This window comes from Mauremys mutica, chromosome 2, assembly GCF_020497125.1.
Source record: "Mauremys mutica isolate MM-2020 ecotype Southern chromosome 2, ASM2049712v1, whole genome shotgun sequence".
NCBI classification, from domain to species: domain Eukaryota; kingdom Metazoa; phylum Chordata; order Testudines; family Geoemydidae; genus Mauremys; species Mauremys mutica.
In genome coordinates this window covers 235,365,561-235,387,684 of record NC_059073.1, presented here as the reverse complement: position 1 = coordinate 235,387,684, position 22,124 = coordinate 235,365,561, and the positions used below count along the sequence as shown (strand labels likewise).

Sequence of the window (22,124 nt, the reverse complement as noted above, 5' to 3'; positions counted from 1 at the left end):
GAGGCCTTTTCTAAATATGGAACTTGATTTAATTTGATTAAGTATCTATCATTTGAAATTATATTTGAATAAGTGTTGTTTAGAACGTGTATGACAGAAAAAAGGACCATTTACTGTCAGTTTACCAAAGGTATGCTTTTTAGGTTTCTCTGCAGTCTGAGACTCAAGTAGTAAAACTTCATATATTTATCCAAACTTCCTGCAACAAATTTTTGGAGAACATTCAACTCTCTTGATCTAATGCTGATAATTGCTATTCTCAGATGACATAGGTGAAAGTGGAGATAGCAAGTGAACTTAGATAATCTTGTGACCAGCACTCACTTCAGTTGATTATAAAATTGCTTATCATTGTGTAATTTCTGCAATATCTTCTACTTCTATAAGCTGATCCCTTTACAGTCAGGGTTTTGCAAATATACCATATGGACGTCGAATGAGTAAAATGCTCTGAACTTATACATATAGAACAGTGATTCTCAACCTGCAGGCCACTTGCAGCCCAATCAGCACACAGCTGCAGCCCATGTGATATCTTCAGGGCCCCACAGGTAGTATATATGTTGTGTGGATGTGGCCCACAAAACACCCAGAGAGCTGCATATGTGGCCCACAATGGTAAATAGGTTGAGAACCACTGATACAGAGCATAATTCCCATAGTCTGTTTAAAAATTGCTCTTAGCTGTGATTCATTGTTTAGCATTGGAAGTCTTAATTTATGTTGTAATATGCTTGTCTGACTGCTCTTCTGATAGGTTAGGAAGAACTGTTTTTAAATACCTAAATGCTGATAAACAAGAATTTTTTTCATAAATATTCTGCAGGGTCTCTGCAGTTCCACAGTTAGGGAGAGGGGGGGAAACAGGGTGGTAGGGGCACGTATGCGTGTGTGTGTGTGTGTGTAATATATAAAATGTTAGTTTTCATATGTAAAGTTTTGGCAACAAAAATCACTTTTTAATTGACACAGTTTAGAGATTCTTCCCATTTTAGTAGTAAGGAATAGAAACAACTCCAGTGTGTAGACTTATATCAAATTACCACTAGAAAAGGTTTGCTAGTATAGATATACCTAGTGAAGATGCAGCTTTTACCAGCAAAAAATGTTTTTGCCAGAATACTTTATACACGTTTCTTGAGTAAAATGAACTGTTCTGGCAAAAGCACTCTTTTTTTTTTGTCAGTGAACTGGATCTGCACTAGAGGTTTTGCCCGTATTAAAAAATAAAATAAAATTGTTTTTAAAGACACTCCATCTGACATTATTATACTGTCTCTAGTGTAGCTCTAGCTTTACTGTTGTACATGTATGCATATCTAAGCAGGACATTTCATGCCAAATGAATTAAAACTGTTATAGCTGTAGGCCTGAGGATTCTTCACCTTTTTCAGGGGGGATTAACCATCATTTCTATCTTCTGATAAGCAGACCTGAAAGTTAGTATAGTTTTGTATTTCCTGTGGTACTTTCTTTTCGTGGTTTTAACTATCAAGAACTAGAAGCAGCAAAGAATCCTGTGGCACCTTATAGACTAACAGACTTTGCTGCTTCTACAGAACCAGACTAACACGGCTACCCCTCTGATACTATCAAGAACTAGTTTGTAATGATGGCATCATTACTGTGTATTTTCATTCTCCTCTGCAATATGGCATTCAGGTCACTTGCTTGGATTATCTGGCTACAGGTCACTTGCTGAGATATATCTTAATTAATCAGTTCCCTTCCATTGTAGGGTCCTTGGGCACCGGTGCACCTCTGTCACTTCTAGTCTCTCTCTGTGGCATGTAATAATGTGGTCTTCTATGGGCTCTAATACTTTGGTCTGATTTCAGTTGGATTTAGCGTGCAGGTGCACGGTGGTGGTTGTAGCCTGTGATATATACAGTAGGTCAAACTAGATCTGATGGTTCCTTCTGGCTTAAACTCTGACACTGTGTGCTGCTATTAATACTCCTGGGCTTTTAACAGTAAGTTTGTTTCAGTGATTGTTTCAGCATTACAATCTTGACCTTTGGCTTCTCTGGTTCAAACAAATGATATTGCACTCTGGGAATGCATTACATAGTTCTGCTGTTGTGCTAGCTGGCCAGTTTGGATCGGAAAATTGTCATGGATGGGGGATTTTGCATATAGTCAAAAGAACTCATTAGCATTAAACTGCATACAGGGAAGACTGCTTGGGGAAGCAATATAGGAAACAGATTTTCTGTTTAGGCCCCAACTGTGTACTAGGCATTGGTGGGAATTTGCCTGAAAGGATAATATTCAGTTCTTTGACCATGCTGCTGTTCACACAGTTTACCAGCCCAGGTTATGATGCCTTCTCTTGTAAGGACGAGGGAGGAAGACATAAAGTGGGGGGAGAGAGAAGTCAAATGGCAGTTGTATGGTACTGTGGTGGCTTCACAGTAGATAAAGGTTCTTGCCTCTTGTCCCTTCCCCCAAAAACATTAACATAAAATTAACTGAATTTTACTTGTGGCTATCACTAGTGCAAAGCCTTAGTTAATAGTTTAAATTACTGTTCATTAGGAGACTCCATAGACTGCTAATTCACTATGATCTGATGTCGCATGTAGAAATTAGATTGGAGTTTAGTGACTTAATGGAGATTCTACCACCATTAATAAATTTAATATTTTTAAAAAGTCACTGCTTTTTGCTAGAAATGTTCTCACTTGCATAATAGAGGTGCACTACTATAAGCTAATAATTATATTCCATTGTCATAGATCCATAAATACAGATGAAAAGGGGAACTGTCATAATTGTCTTCAGGTAGTGTATTTTTTTATTTTATTTATTTTTTGCAAAGTAATGTTGTCCTTCATCAATGAGCTCTGTTTTAGCTTTGGCAATTTGTTTCATGTCTGTACTGTGGTGGGGATCACACCAGGGGCTCCTTGCATTCCTCCATTTTACCTCCTCCACCCACAGCTCTGTGTGCCAGACTCGCATCCCCCTCTATTTCAGGGATTCCTGTGACTTCCACCTCTCCAAACATGGAGCTTTCTGTACCCCTAATTTACGCTCTGTGCAGCCCCTTATTCTCCTCTGTGCTGTATGCCAGATTCCCTCAATCTTCCTCTTATAGGGGTTCCCTGTGGCCTCCCACGTCCATCTCTTCTCCCATGGTAGAGGCGTGGTGTGCCTCTTTCCTCCTCCCCTCTTATGCCAGAGATTATATACATAGTTTCCTCACTTCCATTATTCTTTCTGTCTGGGAGATAGATCATTCAAGGTGTCAACATCTTAAAGTCTATTGGGACGATAGACAGAGAGGAGATTGTGGTATTTTGTTGGAAGGCACTAATGAATGCCATCAACCAGTTGTTTGACCTATAGATTGTTGCAAAGGCACTTGAAACTCAGGCTCTGCTAATAAGAGGGGCTCCATGAATCCTCCATGTTTCCCTTTCTGGCTTTCTGATTTTTCCCTAAAATCAATAGGGTTCTGACAATGGATGCCTAGAACTCTTCCTGAAATTGTGGAATTGATTGGGTGTGGGTGATCAAAAATTATCATGTTACAAAGGCACAAACAGAAATGCTGTCAAATTGAATGCCAGGACTTTGCAAGCTTAGTCAATAAAGAAGTAGTAGTGCATAGAGGATACTTTATTAATCATTAAATATATGTATGGCATACGTGACAGCCTTTTTACAATAATCTATTGCTAACTTTTTGTCCTTTTGATAGTCTAGTGTAGTTAGCGCTATGTAAATTTGTCTTAGTTTATGCTGTTCCACTCTCATTTGTAAATGTTTACATCTGGTAATGTCAGATTTATTGGAATTCCAACTTTCATTGTTGAATTCTGACACGATCAATGCAATTAAGCTTTGTCCAGCATTTATAGTGGACATCTATTGTAGCATCCCAGTGTAATAGTTAACCCTGGGCTATTCTAGCAGATAACCTCAGCAAACTCATGGTGTTAGCTGCTAGATTTCAGACTGATGTGGAAAGGTCAGATTTACATTCTGAAAAGTTGCTTTCACCTAATGCTCAATATGTAGGTCATGAATGGACAGTGGGTTGAAATCTTGAACTTGCTGACAGCGCCATAGAGCCATGTAGTTCTAGTCATCCAGAATGCCTAAAGACACACAGGGCCTGATCCTGAAGTCAGCGGAAGTTTTGCCTGAACATGGACTGTAGGCTCTGGCTCAGAAATTGATGTCTCAACTAACATAAGACAAGGAATCATTGCATTCTTCCAATCTGTTGTTAAAAGGATTGGTCTTTACCTGATCAGTTTTGAATCCAAGGCTTGATCTTGGTTTCAGTTCTTGGTAATATGAGGACTGTAAGATTGGGCTTCTAGTTAGAATGTCTTGTGTAACTTTCAGTACATACTGTGTGTGCTAATTCATGCTGTCCTTTGGAATATTTTATATGTATTGCAGTAGTGCTTAGTAGCCACATCTGTTATGTTAGTATTAACATCATAAAGTCATCTCTGGAATACAGACTCTAACTCAACGTTTTTTAATGTGGGCACAAAGAACTTGCTAGGGTGAGGGTAACAGACAAGCCCTCTGTTGTCCAGAGTCTTAGCATAAACTAAGATCTCTATCTGGTAGGATTGTGAAGAAAACCTTTAAAAAATTACCAATATTCACTGATACAGCAGTGCCTATATGAGTTTGCGGAGAACATGATACGACAGCTGTTTGTGAAATACCCTATTCATTTCAATATGTGCTAACTCAAATTCTGATTAACAATTTTGCCATTTAAAGTATAATTATTTAATTGCTCGTCAAAAAAGTAAGAAAGGAAACTTTTTTATGAAAATCTACTATATCTCTTTTCAGGAAAGCTTTTAACAATACATGATAAAGTTGGAGGGGCTGTGGTTGGTTTTGTTTTTCTGAAGAGATGGGTGGGAGTTGGACTTGGCATTCAGAAGTTGAGGAAATGCTGTTGTAACTTGATCAGAAATACTGTATTTTGCAAAATTTCATTCATGTGATGTTTAAATTTAATTTTTTTCCAAAAAATTAATAAGTTGGTAGACAACTTCAATTTCAGTGTTCATGTTAAAGACCTTTAGTATTCCACCATTAGCTGTTCTGAAGCAAAGTTCTTTAAGTTTGTGACAAATGACAGGAAAAACAACTATTGGGTTTGTTTTTGTTTTTTTAAATTCTTCTCACATAATGGAGACAATAAGAACCAAATGATTGAACTGAAGTGTTTTGTAATACTTGAATTGCCCCCTCACAGACACTTAAAAGTATTTAGGAAAACATATACACAAGAGGGGTTAAACTAAGTTACTAATATGCACTATTAAAGCTTGAAAATTCCACTTGTCCACTTAATTATATCAAGTAGGAAGCTTTCTTTTTCCACTGCTATCAACTTCTATAAAGAAAAGCTTCTAGTCATTACAGTTACAACATATATAAACTTTGTGACTGAAGCAGTCACCTTCAACATCTGGGGACTGATATATCCAGTACATTGACAGCAATTCTCAACTTTGTCAATATAGATACTTGTGGGCAACAGTGAAACTAGCAAAGAAGTGGAAAAAGGGAGAAGTTCATAGCCAAACCCCGGCAGGCACATTTCAGCCAGAGGAAAACAAATAGTCCTAACCACAGTTTTTGGCAAGATGTTCAGCCCTTTCATGGGGATAAAGCAGTCTGTTTCCCATGTTCTCCTTGCCTCTTTCTCATGGGCTGGCCTGAGATTCTCTTGCCTTCCAATCTAGAGACATAATGAAGCCAGGAGAGAACACTTTCTTCTGAGAACCCCAAGCTATATCCCCTTAATTTTTTAGATACCTGCCTGAACAAGTCCAGGTAGGGATCTTTTCTTTCCAGCTGGCAGACTGAGCCATTTGTCCAGGGCAGGCTTAGTGCCTAGTTTTTTTTTGAAGGCATTAATCCTTTTCTGTATCTGAGTGAATGGCTATGTACATTCCATCATGTGTGGGTGAGAAGGAAGGTAATCAGCCAGAAGGTTTTTTTGGTAAGTTAGGAAAACTGTAAAAGGCTCTTTGGATCTCCCTCTTCTTCCCCTCTCCTCCCCCCACATTAATTTATATGCCCTTACGAGAGTATTTAGGAGAGCTTGATACCAAACCTTCCTGCTCTTGGAAGCTGTATGTGACAGAAGATTGCTTATACCTGGCAAATAGCTACACTGGTTCCTGGTCTTAACAACCATAACAGCACGTGTAGTGCCCATAATACGCACCCTCATAAGATTCTTTGAAGATCCAGTAGGCTCAATAGTCTTAGGCTACACAGACAGTTTCATTGTATACAAGTGATTTCTCCCCTTCTCTTCCTCTTCTTCCCCCGCCCCCAGTCCTCCCTGCCCCGGTTTCCCTAAGCTGCTCTGGCTTGATGGCAATGCAGAAACAGTTTGATTAATTTGGAACTTCTTTCCTAACTACAGTCCTAGCTCTGCAAGTACCCTGTCTTAATAAAGTCTTCACACTGGACTGTAAACACCTTGAGATAGACATCTTCAACTTGCCTAAAGCACCACAAAAGCCTATGGTAGCCTCTACATTAAAATATAACTTGGTCTCACCAGAATAAAGTTGTGCAAAAGTCTTCTGTTTAGCAAGGTAGTCCTGAATGCATAAGGACATTCAGAGATCTGGAACCCCAAAAGGTATCTCTAGTTCAAATGGACTATCAGGTCACCATGTTATGATATATAATATGTCTTTGGTATTTTTTGTTTGAGACACTGGACCTTTCCACTTTCTTGGCAATGAAAATAGGCCCCTCACCTCACCCCTATCTGAAATTGCTGTCTCAGAAACAGGCTAAACGAATCAGTGTGGGGCTACATCTGAACTACTTTATTTTGCAAACAATACTGGAAAATAACCATAATGAAAGGGCATACTTTCTCCTTTGATTAGGGATGGACACCTACCTGTACTTTCCCACTAATTGTTCTGATAACAGCTCATGAACAAGCTCAAAAAAGACAAACGTTTTCATAGCTGGTATTGGCAATGAGAAGTATGCATTATTTCTCTTTATGGATTGCTGTGAATGATTCAGCCTGAGGATTTGCCCACATCTGATCACACAGAATCAGGGTACCCTACATACCAACTCAGGAGCCAATCTGTTTGCCTGGCAGCTGAGAAGTTTGGTATCGAGCCCTCCTAAATACACCTCTACCTCGATATAAATGCGACCTGATATAACACGAATTCGGATATAACACGGTAAAGCAGCGCTCGGGGGGGCTGCGCACTCCGGGATTGAAGCAAGTTGGATATAACGCAGTTTCACCTATAATGCGGTAAGATTTTTTGGCTCCCGAGGACAGCATTATTACAGGGTAGAGGTGTACTCCAAAAAGGGCATACAAATTAAAGTGGAAAAGGTGGGACTTGGGGTAGTTTTACTTTAATCCTAGAGACTTGTGGGTAGTAAGAGCTAGGCAAATTTATGGTTTTTATTTTTGTGTTTTTTTCCTTCTTCCCTCCCCTCCCCCCACCCCATTGGTAGTTTTAAACAAAAACTCAACTCTGTTTAAGGTAAGAGCGAATTTGAAAATTCCCCCAAAAATCAGCAAATCAAAAATGTCAGTTTTGGGTCAAATTAAATGTTTCTGGATGTTTTTAAAGGTCTAGATTCCAAAAGAAGGAAGGATGGTGGTGCCCCCCTTTATAAACTCTAGCCCATTGTTCAGGGTGATCACCATGGATGTGGAAGACCTGAGTTTATTTTCCCCTTTGCCTGATGTGGAGAAGGGATATGGAACTTGAGTTCCCCACATTTCAGGAGAGTGCCCCTAGTGAACTAGGAGAGATGTTTTATCTATACTCATTTAGTTAAGCAATTAAATAGTTTAACTTACATTTTTTTTCAGTTTCTTAAATTTTATATTAGGAAATGGTGAGTGATTAAATTTCTTATTTACTAGATAATTGTGATTTGTGTAAAGACCAAGTAGGGCTTAAACTATAAATTTAAATTTAATTTCAATTTAAAATGCACAAACAGCATTTTCAAATTGTTTATTAGTTGAATAAAATTACCTATATGGTACATAAGAAAAAAGTTTTAAGTGAAAAATGTGTTTTGACAAACCGATTTACTAAACAAAGAAACTGATTGTTTCTGGTCACCATGGCCATTAAGATTTTAGAACTAGCAGATGTCATTCTCTCTCTCTCTCTCTCTCAAACCTTGTTTTTATTCATAGATTACTCCCAAGGCAATTATGTGCCAATAAAAATTCTGCACACAATATTTTAAAATTCTGCAGATTTTATTTGTCAATAAATAAATGTGGAGGCTCTAGCATGGCAGTGAGTGGGGAGCACAGGCAACTGGTTGCATGGATGTGGGAGATCACCCTGCAGCCTTCCCCAGGACACAGACTTAGCAGCGAGGCTGTACCTGACCCTGACACAGCACAAGAGCTGGGACTGCCCCAGAGGTCTGTATCCTGGGAAGGTTGGGAGGAGGACTGCAGGGTTATCTCTCACCTCTGTGCAGCCAGTTGCTTATGCTCCCTACTCCATGCTAGAGCCTCCACATTTATTTATTGATAAATACAATTTGCAGAATTTTAAAATATTGGGCACAGAATTTTTATTTTTTTGTTTTCTCTCTTTTCATTGTGAGATGAGTGGCATTTCAGCCTTTTTCTGCAAACCTCATGAAACTTTCTTTAACCCACCAGACCAAACTTAAATATGTACTTTAGGTACCAGGCTGAATTAGGGCATTAGTTTAGTGGAGGCCTCACTTTAGATTTTGTTTTCTTTTTAGCAAATTCTGTAGCTGAAAGAGGTGATTACTATCTTTTTCAAGGATTATTTACTTTCCTCAGCTTCTGGTTTTATACTGTAGCAGGGCGCTGGTGCAAAAGCACCTAATTAGCCCCTGCCTGGTCAGTGCCAATCAAGGGAAACAGATTGGGGCTGATGGAAAAGGCCTGATGCTGGCCTGAGGATTGGCAACACCTGCTGGCCTGACAAGCGAAGGGCTGTAAAGGCTGGGAGGGAGCCAGAAGGCAGGGGGCAGCAAGGGAGAAGTCAGTCTGTCAGAGAGGGAGTTGGAGGCCTCCTAGCTGAAGGCTGACTCTGCCTGTAAAGCTTGTAAGTAAATAAAGACATGGGTGTTGCACAACTCTGAAGCCTCTCTGAGCCTTATTGGGGAGAGCAAGCGGGCCCCAAGAAAAGGGGCAGGTTGTGAACCCTGGTACAATACAGAAGGGAAAACAAAATCAAGTTCCACTTCAGATATGCTATTTTTCTCCCCCTGCCCCTTCCAACCACAGACATTGTTTAGAAAAACAGCCTTGTCCTTTGGCTGTGAAAGGGGCTTAAAAATCTACTTTCAGTGGACCAAGAAATGGATAAAGATGCCTATATTCTTATTTCATGATGTTCTCAAGTGCTTGAAGCTTTTCAATAATCAGTCTATCCATATATCAGATGTACAAAGCATCCATTGATAAAGCCCTTTCTAAAAGCATGAAAGTATATTCTGCAAGGGGCTCATGTTCATGGGATAAGATACATTGTGAATTCCACAGGCAAAGCCCTATGGTACCATTTTAGATTTGCAATTACTTCAGCAAGCTTTGTAAGACTGGCATTCTCTTCTTGATTGATGCAGCCTTTGTTCCTTTTGGGTGCCCTCAGTCTAAGTTAAGCAAGTAAAATTAAAAATACAAAATCTAAACAAATTTTCCAGATTTGCTTCCTTATTTAATATCTTGTCCTTATCGCTTCCTAATTTCCATCAGTGAATGCATGTTTTATGCTTGCAACTTTTATTTTTCATATTTGAGAGCATCCACTGGTTTGGACTCACCATTCCTATATACCAATGTTCTTGATTTAAAAATTAAGCTTGTAGAAGTTCTATTATACCACAACCTATAGCATTTAGATATTCATTAATATTTTCTACATAGTTTGTTTCAGATTTTGAAACCCTCTTTGGCAAAGGGATCATGAACTCTGGTGTGCAGGAGCCTAAAGTGCCTCCATTTTAATGGATGGTGCATGTCTAACTGTGAACAATAGCAGAGATCATGCACTTGTTTGGCTATGAGAAATAAAAATTATAGTTAAAATTAATTTTCTCCTTATCTTAAAAACAGTGAGGACTAGAAACTTCAAATGTGGTCTGGTGTGAAGTAGTGCTGGCTGTCATTTTCAAGAAAAGTAGGTATATGTTTGGCAATTCCTGATTTCCCCCGAATGAATTCCTAAATGTTACATGAACACTTGTTGGCACTCCCTGTTCACTAAATAATTATAGACCTTGGAGGTTTATATTAAAAATCATAAATGCAAGCCCTTTTCCTGGAGGGACTAGTCTTCAAAATGTAAATTGATTGCTGAGTGTGTCACTGTGAATCCTAAGCTTAAAGAAAAATTTCAGAGTTCTGCTCCTTTCCCCTTACAATCCAGGCACTTTTGTCAATAATGCTAGCCTCCTCTGCTCCTGGCAGCTATAGCACTGAATTAATTACTAATTAACAACAACTGGTGGGCAGTAGCATCTCTTTCCCTCCTTGCAGAATGGGTACATAAACATACTTTCAAGTTGTTCTTGATTTTGGTGGCTACAGCAACAACGAAACCAAGAGGAAAAACTGTCAATGTCCCTTCTCCAATACCAGTGCACTAACCTCCAACTCTCCTTCTTGCTGAGTGAAGATACCATCTCCTGACACTTTTGAATGCTGATGAAATTCAGTGACATTATCCTCACCATGTGTTACATTTAATTTTGGAAGAGCATGCTTGTGTACTACTAAACACTATAGAAAGATTTGTTGCAAACAGCTGCTCTTTCTCCTCTACCCCCCCAAAAAATCAGTTAGGCATGCCCCAGTCTCTAAGAAAACAAGCCTCACACTTTTTCAGCAGCTTTTTTTGTCTCAGTGGGTTTCCCTCAGATTTCTGATGCAGTCTTCTGCTGTACCCTGAGGGCTGTCCCAGGTCATCTGTAGAACCCATTATACAACACTGCTTCATTTTTCTTTGAGTATCTGATTAAGAACTCGTGGGATTGGCAGGTTCAGAGGGAAAGGGAGTGCCAGATATTGCACTTAGAGGGGGATATGGGACTTCTCAATGCAACACAAGTGTCATGCAAGTCACTAACCAGGAAGACCAAGGGATATGTCATGCAGATCTTGAAATCCTGGATCTTGGGCATACTAATAACCTAAACATAGTGGGTTTGAGGTGGTGAAGGAGCAAAGTGGGGAAACTCCTAGACTTCTACTACCATTATTTAACTAAAAAAACCTAAAGCTAGCTGGAAAAGAAAACTAGAGAAAACTGGAATTTGAAACAGCAATGCTAGCACAGCTGCATACAAATTGAGTCTTGGACCAAGGCAATAGCGTGGAACTAAAGAGGTAGTAGGTCTGTGATACCCTTCATGCCCTTGGTTTGCAGCATGATGAAATGAATGGCTCAGGCATGGACCAACGAATGCTGCTAATTTTAAATCTTCAGGTCTTAGGTGTGTGGAACGCACATATACCTTGAGTGGAATACACATAGGAACCATCACCAAAGATGTTTTGTATATGTCAATCCCATGCTTACCTCATCACCCGGATTCCTGGTCAAAAATTTTAAGCTGCAGGGAAGGAGGGCGGGCCGTGAGATCCATGTGTATAGAACATCTTGAACAATTGGTACTGTAAGATAAGAAACTGTTCTTTGACTACCTGTACACACATGGATCTCTTTCTCAATGATTAGCCAGCAGTTAACTCCTATAGGAGATAGGAGCTCATCTAAACAATAATTGCTGAAATACCTGATCAAACAGCATCAGAACTGGAGGCTGACAAGGATAAATAGTGCTTGGGGAATGTGTGAACAGAGCTCTATGAAGCGGAAAGCTGTGGAGCAGCTATGGGAATTCTACTAAGACATGCTGCCCAGGTCACCTATGGCATGGTGGAATGAAATGAGAGATGGAGGAGTCAACATATAGATATCATAGGCTGTTCTAATACAGACTGTGATCCATTTTGAAAGTCTTTGTGCTGAAATTGCTTGCTCTTTGGACCTATTTCCAAATGGCACGAGCAATCTCTGTGAATTGCAGAGGTAATCAGACAGTACTCTTCTCACATCCAAAGTATTCAGTTTTGCCTACCCTAGAAGATGAACAATGAAAGAGCACTAGGAAATGCATCTACTAATTGATATGAAAGTCAGAGACCACCTTAGGTATAAATCTGGAGCAAGGTCTCATAGTTACTCTGTCTGCATAAAATATCATAGCTGGGGGACCCATCATCAGAGCCTGAATCTCACTCTCTGGGCAGAAATGATTGCTACCAAGAATGCAGTTTTAATTGTTAAATAATATAGTGAACACTATATTCATGGGTTCAAATGGTGGATATATCAATGAAGTAAGCACAAAATTCAACTCCCACAAAGGAGAAATTTTCCTGACAAGTAGAAAACTGAAGACAATCCTTTAAAGAATTTGTAAATAGTAGGGTGAGACCAGGCCAAGCCATTTTGGACTGGTGTATGATAGGCAGATACTTCTGCTATATGAACTTTGATGGAGCTAACTGAAAGACCTGACTACTTTAAAGACAAGTAGTTCATTATAACCAGAATCAAAGTTTGTAATGGACCAAATCTGCACTTGGAAGACTGTGAGGAAAAATATGTTCATTTTGCATTATATGTACACTTAGTGCAGGGGTGGGTAAACTTTTTGGCCCGAGGGCTACATCTGGCAATAGAAATTGTAGGACAAGCCATAAATGCTCACAGGATTGGGGTTGGGGTGCAGGCGGAGGTTAGGTTTCTGGTTGGGGTGTGGGCTCTGGGGTGGGGCCAGAAATAAGGAGTTCAGGGAGTGGGAGGGGGCTCCGAGTGGGGGTGAGGGCTCCAGCTGGGGGTGCAGGCTCTTTGGTGGTGTTGGGAATGAGGAGTTTGCGGTGTAGGAGGGTGCTCTAGGCTGGTACCAAGGGGTTTGGAGGGCGGGAGTGGGATCTGAGCTGGGGCAAGGGGTTGGGGTGCGGGGTCTGGGGTAGGGCTGAGGGGTTTGGGGTGCAGGAGGGTGCTCCAGGCTGGGAACGAGGGGTTTGGTGAGCGAGGGATTAGGGCTGGAGCAGGGGGCTGGGACGTGGGGAGAGACTCAGGGGTGCAGGCTCCTGGCAACACTTACCTCAAGTGGCTCCTGGAAGCAGTGGCATGTCCCTTCTTCGGCTCCTACGCGGAGGTGCAGCCAGGTGGTTCTGCACGCTGCCCCATCCGCAGGCACTGCTCCTGCAGATCCCACCGGCGCACCAGAGAGGGCCATTGAAGCACTTACGAGCCAGAGGGGGCCATGCCGCTGCTGTTAGGAGCCACATGGAGCGGCTCCTGACCCTGCTCCCTGGCTGGAGAGCTGGAACGGGGCCATGCCATGGTTTCTGGGAGCCATGTGGAGCAGCCCCCAACCCTGCTCCCGGGCTGGAGCACTGGAGTGGGGCAAGCCCTAGACCCCACTCCCCAGCAGGAGCTTGAGAGCCAGCTTAAAACAGCTGGCAGCCCGGATTCAGCCCGCAGGCCATAGTTTTCCCACCTCTGACTTAGTGGAGGATTTTCGAGGCTGAAGTAGAATACTGGATCTTCTACTGAACAACTTCTCTCCGCTGATGTCAGCCACATAGCATCCATGCCATTGGGTACAGGGACAAAGGGTCCAGGTCAAGGTCTAGAATGTAGCCCTTAGAATTTGTGCCCATCCAAGGTGGATATGTTATAAAAAGATGATCTGAGAGATATAGTAGGTCTGAAAACCAAAACTGACATGGCTGTGCTGGAGACCTAGGAAGGTCACCTCTCATGGGGTCATATCTGATCCCCAAGTGATCCACTTTAGGACTAGTGGGGGCCCTAGGTTTGTTGTGCTTTGTGCTTCCATCTGGTGGCTGGTATAAACCAGTAGACCTGTGATCTATGGGATGCTACACATTATAGTTGCAGAGAAGCAAGGATCAGATTATAAAAATAAATCATTTTATTCTATGAAAACTAAGGGCAGATTAAAAGGGAAAGGAAATAGGCAGGGAATCAAGAATGTTAACTCAATGAGTAATCAGCCAATCCTACAAGAATAATTTAAATAACTCAAAAGCCCAGAACAGATTAAAAATAGTTTCCCTCCCCCAAAGTCTTCCCATGGGCCTTAGCTGCTGGTTGGAGTTGGTGCTTGAAGAAGAGTCTGGTACCCATCTCTGGGAAGTCCTGGTTGTCCTCCGTCTTGCAGCTGGCAGTCGTTTCTTCCTGGCGAGAATTCATCTTGGGTGTCAGTCTTTCCTTTATGGTCAGTCTCAAGCTCTGGCTATCCCCTGAATCCCAGTGTAGGGGAATCATACCAGGCTTAGCTGGAAGGCTCTTTCAGGTAGAGAGAGAGAAAATGGAGTCTCAGGTCTTTTGTGGAAGAGAGAAACTCAGGAACTTCGTCTTCTACTGCTGTAACCAGATTCACTGTAGACCAGGGATCATCAACCTTTGGCACGCGGTTCGCCAAGGTAAGCACCCTGGCGGGGCCGGGCCGGTTTGTTTACCTGCCGCGTCTGCAGGTTTGGCCGATCGCGGCTCCCACTGGCCGTGGTTCGCTGCTCCAGGCCAATGGGGGCGGCGGGAAGCAGTGCGGGCTGAGGGATGTTCTGGACAATGCTTCCCACCGCCGCCATTGGCCTGGAGCGGCGAACCGTGGCCAGTGGGAGCCGCATGCCAAAGGTTGCCGATCCCTGCTGTAGACAGTTCTCTTCACAAATGCTGTCCCTGCTTGAGCTCAGCTAATGTGCCAGGGTGGTCCCAGCCATGGACTGGCTTTCTGGGGCCTACAGTTGTTTGGCCAAATGTGTCAGTCAGGTTCTGGTCTGGTAACTCTACTGTTTCGCCCCCACTGCTGGGCTAGGTCTCAAGCACAGATTAGACAGGCAGTCTCAATTTCAGTTCCCCAAGGCTGTGTGGTGTTGCTAGACGCTGCTTTTCTCAAATCCCCAAAATGGCGCACACAGCTACATGAGTTGGAAAAATTAGTTGATTTGTTAAATGAGCAATCTCTTATACAACAAAATGGCCATATCTTAAGGTGAGACCTAGAAACTTGAAATTATTTATGAAGCTCTGGGTGACAGTTAAGTGGCAAACTAGGCATAGCAGACTGTTCCGCTAACATGATAAGGACACTTAAGGTCTACTACCAAAGCACCTTTTTTAAGCTTCACTTTCCCTTGGAGAACTAGCAAGGTTCATAAAAGGTATGCCCTTGACAAGTTTGACAAAAGATCAATGGACTTCAGAATTCTGGAGCTTCAGTACCCCAAAGACTCCAAAGGGCATTAGAAGTTTTATATGCAGTATAGGAGATCATCTAAGCTCTGTATAAATCAGTAACTCCTCTGAAGCTCTTATGTTCCAGGAGCTCATTCAAATTGCCTGAAGACCTTACAGAGGTGAAAGGAATTTAAGTAGTGCTTGTAAGCTCCTTGGCAGGAATCATCTTTTTGTTTCTAGCACAGAGGGGTCTTTTTTCATGACTAGGATTCCTAGGCAGTACAGTAATAGAAATAATAAATAGGTCTTCAGGTATCTCTTGGAAGGTACCATACATTTTGGTGGTGACCTGTCAAGATGGAGACTATGATATTCTAATTAATATGGCCGCTAACTAGGATGTCACCTAGTTTTAAAAATGTTTTATTTGGACATAAACATACAAGAACATTTCATGCAAGTATTAATACATTTTATCCATAAACTGTTATCTTCTTAAAGCACCCCTTTATGTCTGATCAACCTCTTATCTGTGTTTTTGTTTATATTCCCAAAATGTTAATCAGATGATATTAAAAACTACTTGATCCTACTTTAAGACTGGCTGTCACTTTTTTCCAGTGGAAGGATTTTCCATACTTTATTTCTCATGCCAATAATGTTGAGGGAATCTGTTCTTTTCCAAAAAGCAGCTAACACACATCTTTATATACATAGTTGCTAATACATACAGGTACTTTCATATTGCAGGGATATGAATATTTTCCTTGATAACGGAAAAAGAAAATTAACTTCAGCTTTACAAAATTTTTGTCTGATAAAGATGTAAGGCAATTACTAAATAATGCTGAAAGTTTTAAAGAAACATTAGTAAGTTGTATAATTTAAGGTAAAACAAAAAAAACAACAACTACACAATGGTTAGAAAGAATACAAAGCTGAGGTACCTGAAACAGCTTTAGCTCGCCTTCTTCCACCAGCATCTTGTTACCTAATATTGAATATTATCTTTCAGATTCTGTGTTTTATTTTCATTAGTGCTGACAAACGACTGCAAAAATCAATTGCAATTGTGAGATTAAAAAATGGTCACAATTGCAGTTTTAATTGCACTGTTAACGACCATTTATTTAAATGTTTTTGGATGTTTTCTGCATTTTCAGATATACTGATTTCAATTACAACACAATACAAAGTGTACTGTGCTTACTTAATATTATTTTTTATTGTAAATATTTGCACTGTAAATTTTTTTTTTGAAAATAGTATTTTTCAGTTCACCTGTACAGTAGAACTTCAGAGTTATAAACACTAGAGTTATGAACTGACCAGTTCTTCTTCGAGTGATTGCTCATATCCATTCCATGTAGGTGTACGTGCGCCGCTTGCACGTTCGTCGGAAGACTTTTACCCTAGCAACTCAGTGGGTCGGCTGGGCGCCCCCTGGAGTGGCGCCACTATGGCCGTAGATATATACCCCAGCCGACCCGCCCACTCCTCAGTTCCTTCTTACCGCCCATGTCGGTCGTTGGAACAGTGGAGTGCAGCTTAGCTGACCTTCACCTCCCTAGCATTCTCATACCTTTCATGTATATAGTTCTAAAATCAGTTTAAAGTTAGTTAGTAGTTGATTCTTAGTAGTTAAATTATAGTTCAGTAAGTTTAGTCGGGTTCGGGGCTCAGGCCCTTCCCGCACCGGGACCGGCGCTCATGCCCGGCTCCCCGGGATTCAAGCCGTGTTCGGCTTGCCATCGCCCGATGCCTACAGGAGATCCGCATGACTCCTGTTTAAAGTGCCTCGGGGAGTCGCACTTATCGTCTAAGTGCGCTACTTGCAAGTCTTTCAAGCCTCGCACCAAGAAGGAGAGGGACATTAGACTAAAACAGCTCCTCATGGAGGCGGCTCTAACCCCTCCGTCCTCGGCACCAAGTGCACCTTCATCAGATGCAAAGAGTTCGTCTTCGGCACTGGGCCGCACCGGTGCACCCGCTCCTTCTCGGCACCGAACGTCGTCGGTGCCTAAGTCAAGCCAGAGGCGCTCGCTCTCTCTTAGGGCGAAGATTCCTAAGACCCCTGCCGCCCCGGCACCGCCCGTGGTGCGGCATGAGGGCACGGCTCCACCGCACGGTGCCTGCAGCCACCGTGCTGCCGCCTGAGCCGTTGCCGTCGACTCCGGCTCGCCAAGGCCCGTTGAGTCCGGCTCCTGTCTCCCCGTCACCTGCCGTGGTCGAGTTGATGGTGCCTTCTACACCGGAGGTCTGCGAGGTGGCAAAGGACCTGATAGCGCTCTCGGATGCGGCACCGCCACCGCCCCCGGCACCGCCGGTGCGGGCCATCCAATCGATGGGGAAGCCAGCATTGATCCATCCTGCTTCCGCCAGCGCTTCCGCCCGGCACCGCTCCCGATCGCGGTCCCACCGACGTTCCGGGTCCCGGCACCGTTCTTGCTCCTCCCACCGCTCGCAGTCCCGGTACCGCTCCTCGGCACGGCACCGGTCGGACTCGCGGCACCGCTCTCGATCCCAGTCACCGTCGTACTTCTTCCGGCACCGCTCGAGGTCTCGGCACCGGTCACGGCACCGCTCTACTAGAAGCCGCTCCCGACGCTGATACTCCAGGTCCAGGTCAACCTCCTGGCACCGAGCCGGTCGTAGGTCCCGGTCCCGTTCACGGCACCGCAGTTTTTTGCGGCACCGCTCCCCGGCGCGGAAGAACACCAGGTCGGTGGGGACGTCGGCTCAAGGCCTATCTGCTCCACCATGGCCTTCCAGGCATCTGCCGGCTTCGTCCCAGATGGGAAGCTACTCCCAGGACCAGGAAGCGGATGTTCCGGGGGGCTTGTTTCAGGAGGCACAGTCTGAAGCGCAGGGTACTCAGCAGTGGCCCTTTTGGACACCATGGGCGTACCATCAGGCCCAAGGTGCTCCCCTAGCTCCAGCGTGGGCCGCCTCTTCGGAGCATCGGGCCCCTGAGGCCACTACTAGTCGTCCTCCACCAGCTGGCACGGACGCCCAGTTGCCTCCTTCAGTCGCCTCACCAGTGCTTCCGGAGCAGGAGCCTCAGCTAGAGGAGCAGATTCCAGACGCCCTGGCTCCTGGTATATCGTCCTCTTCGTCACCGGACGAGGCAGTGGCGGGCGCTTCGTCTTCGAGCCCACCACCAGTTGATCTTGCTGCTCATCAGGACCTCCTCAGGTGAATTGCCTTAAATATCAGCCTGCAGGTGGAGGAGGTCCCAGAGGTCGAGGACCCTGTTTGCAGCATCCTGGCGGCAGACACGCCCACTAGAGTGGCTCTGCCCTTCATTAAGACGATCCAGGCCAAGGCTGATATCCTTTGGCAATCGCCGGCTTCCATTCCACCAACGGCTAAGGGGGTCGAGAGGAAATACATGGTGCCATCCCGTGGGTATGAGTACCTCTACATGCACCCTCCTCCCTCATCTCTGGTGGTCCAGTCTATTAACGACAAGGAGCGCCATGGACAGCTGGCCCCCGCTCCTAAGTCCAAGGAGGCCAGAAGGATGGACCTCCTGGGTCGTAAGGTGTATTCGGCGGGCGCCCTACAACTCCGCGTAGCAAATCAGCATGCTCTGCTGAGTCGCTACGACTATAACACCTGGTCGGAAATGGCGAAATTCCGGGAGTTGCTTCCCCCAGATTCCTGCCAGGAGTACAAAGCCTTCCTGGAGGAAGGGAAGAAGGTGGCTAGGACCTCCCTGCAGGCCTCCCTAGACACGGCGGACTCCGTGCCCGAACCTTGGCGGCCGGCGTCACCATGCGGCGTATCTCCTGGCTGCAGTCCTCTAATCTTCTGCCTGAACTCCAATACACTATCCAGGACCTGCCCTTTGAAGGCAAGGAATTGTTCTCGGAGAAAACCGACACCAGGCTCCAGAACCTAAAGGATAGTAGGGTTACTATGCGCAACCTGGGTATGTATACCCCCGTAACCCAGCGACGCACTTACCATCCGCAACACTTCCGCCCGTACTCTGTCCCCAGGCGGAGGCAGGACTTTAACAGACGCCGAGGGCATGGAGGCCGCTATTCGGGGCCACAATCTCATAATAATCATGGCTCCTCTAAACCGCAGCCGGACCCGAAGTCGTCCTTTTGAAGGCACGCCCGGGGGCAGCATACCTTTCTCAGTTCGGGATCCTTTTCCCCCTGTTCTCCAACTGCCTCTCTTATTTTTTTCCCTGCGTGGTCCCTCCTGACCTCAGATGTCTGGGTCCTCCGCATCGTGAAGCACGGATACCACCTCCAGTTTGTTTCCACCCTGCCTTAGCATCCTCCCTCCCAGTCCCTCTTCAGGGACCCCTCTCACGAGCAATTCCTCTTGCAAGAGGTACAGACGCTCCTCAGCATCGGAGCAGTGGAGGAGGTACCAAAGAAAGATTGGGGCAGAGGATTTTACTCCCGTTACTTCCTGATTCCGAAGTCAAAAGGAGGTCTCAGGCCGATCCTAGACCTGCGTGACCTCAACAAATTCCTATTGAAGTTAAAGTTCCGGATGGTCTCCCTAGGGACCATCATCCCCTCCTTGGACCCCGGGGACTGGTATGCTGCCCTCGACATGAAGGACGCTTACTTTCATATAGCCATATTCCCTCCGCACAGACAATTCCTCTGCTTTGTGGCGGGCCGTCGACACTTCCAATTCGCGGTCCTTCCCTTCGGCCTCTCCACAGCACCTCGAGTATTCATGAAGTGCATGGCAGTGGTAGCCGCCCACCTCCGTTGCCAAGGGCTCCACGTGTTCCCCTACCTGGACGACTGGCTCCTGAAAGGGGCCTCCAGGGAACAAGTCAGGGAGCATGTGCGAGTCACGCAGGACCTGTTCACGAGCCTCGGCCTGCTGCTCAACGTGGACAAATCCACCCTGGTTCCCACGCAGAGGCTGGACTTTATAGGAGCAACCTTGGATTCCTCTCTGGCCAAGGCCTGTCTTCCTCAGCCAAGGTTCCTGGCATTGACGACCATCATCCACAGCCTTCAGGCCTTCCCCACGACCTAGGTCCACACGGGCCTCGCTCTGCTGGGGCACATGGCGGCGTGTACATACGTCACCAAATACGCCAGGCTCCGGCTCCGCCCCTTTCAGATGTGGCTCCACTCGGTGTACCGTCCGGCCCGAGACTCAATAGACACTTTGGTCACCGTGCCGCCCAATATGCTTCACTCCCTCGATTGGTGGCTGAACCCCTCCGTGGTGTGTGCAAGGTTGCCCTTTCACCCGCCCCAGCCCACGTTGTCTCTGACGACAGACGCGTCTTCCCTCGGCTGGGGAGCCCACCTGGGCCATCTGCGCACACAGGGCCTGTGGTCATCAGAGGAGCTCTCGTTCCACATAAATGTTTGGGAACTCAGAGCGGTCCGCCTCGCATGCCAGGCGTTCCGCAGGCTTCTGTCCGGCCGTTGTGTCTCCGTCTTCACGGACAACACAATGGCCATGTACTACATCAACAAACAGGGCGGGGCCCGCTCTTCCCCCCTTTGCCGAGAAGCCATCGAGTTATGGGACTTCTGCATAGCTCATACGATCGACCTGGTGGCATCCTTTCTCCCGGGAGTTCGGAACACTCTCGTGGATTGGTTGAGCAGATCCTTCCTGTGCCATGAGTGGTCCATAAGACCAGATATTATCCACACCATTTTCCGCAAGAGGGGCTTTCCCCAGGTGGACCTCTTCGCGACGCATGCGAACAGGAAGTGCCAAACGTTCTGCTCGTTCCGAGGGCACTCACCAGGGTCGATCTTGGACGCATTTCTCATTCAATGGACGCACCAACTGTGCTATGCGTTTCCCCCGTTCCCATTAGTCCACAGGGTTCTGTTGCAGCTCCGGCAGGACAGGGCTCATCTGATCCTGATTGCTCCGGCATGGCCCAGGCAACCCTGGTACACCACGCTGCTCAGCCTCTCTGTGTCCCCGCCGATCACCCTCCCTCTCTGCCCGGACCTTATAACTCAGGAGCACGGCAGTCTCTGCCACCCGCACCTCCCGGCTCTCCACCTCACGGCGTGGCTCCTGCGTGGCTAGATGCCTCAGAGCTACACTGCTCCGCACCTGTGCAACACATCCTGCTCAGCAGCAGGAAACCTTCCACTCGCTCCGCATACTTGGCCAAGTGGAAGCGTTTCTCGCTCTGGTGTGTCTCACGGGCCCTTACGCCCACGGTGACCCCCGTGCCAGTCATCCTGGACTACCTATGGCACCTTAAACAGCAGGGCCTGGCCTTATCTTCCCTGAAGGTCCACTTAGCGGCCATATCCGCTTTTCATCCTGGCGAAGGTGGACACTCGGTGTTTTCTCACCCGGTGGTCGCTAGGTTCCGTAAAGGGCTGGAACGTCTCTACGCTCAGATCCGTCACCCCGCCCCTACCTGGGACCTGAACCTAGTACTCAACAGGCTCATGGGTCCGCCTTTTGAGCCGATGGCAACCTGTTCTCTCCTATACCCATCATGGAAGACAGTTTTTCTGGTGGCCATTACTTCGGCTGGGAGGGTCTCTGAGATCCGAGCTCTCACTGTAGACCCTCATTACACTGTCTTTCACAAGGACAAAGTTCAATTGCGGCCACATCCCGTTTTTCTCCCTAAGGTGGTCTCGGCCTTCCACACCAGTCAGGACATCTTCCTCCCGGTTTTCTACCCCAAACCTCATTCATCTCCACCGGAGCAGCGATTACACTCCCTGGATGTCCGCAGGGCGCTTGCATTTTATATTGACCGCACAAGGACCTTTCGTAAGTCCCCCCAGCTCTTTGTGGCCATAGCGGACCGCATGAAAGGCCTTCCCATCTCCACCCAAAGGATCTCCTCGTGGCTGACAG

General features: G+C 45.4%; 1 protein-coding gene across 4 annotated transcripts in view; it reads left to right on the top strand.

Annotated features, from left to right (window-relative positions):
• SP4 (Sp4 transcription factor) overlaps positions 1 to 22,124 on the top strand; it is a 51,616-nt gene that overhangs the window by 5,599 nt on the left and 23,893 nt on the right. The gene's annotated exons all lie outside the window — the stretch shown is intronic.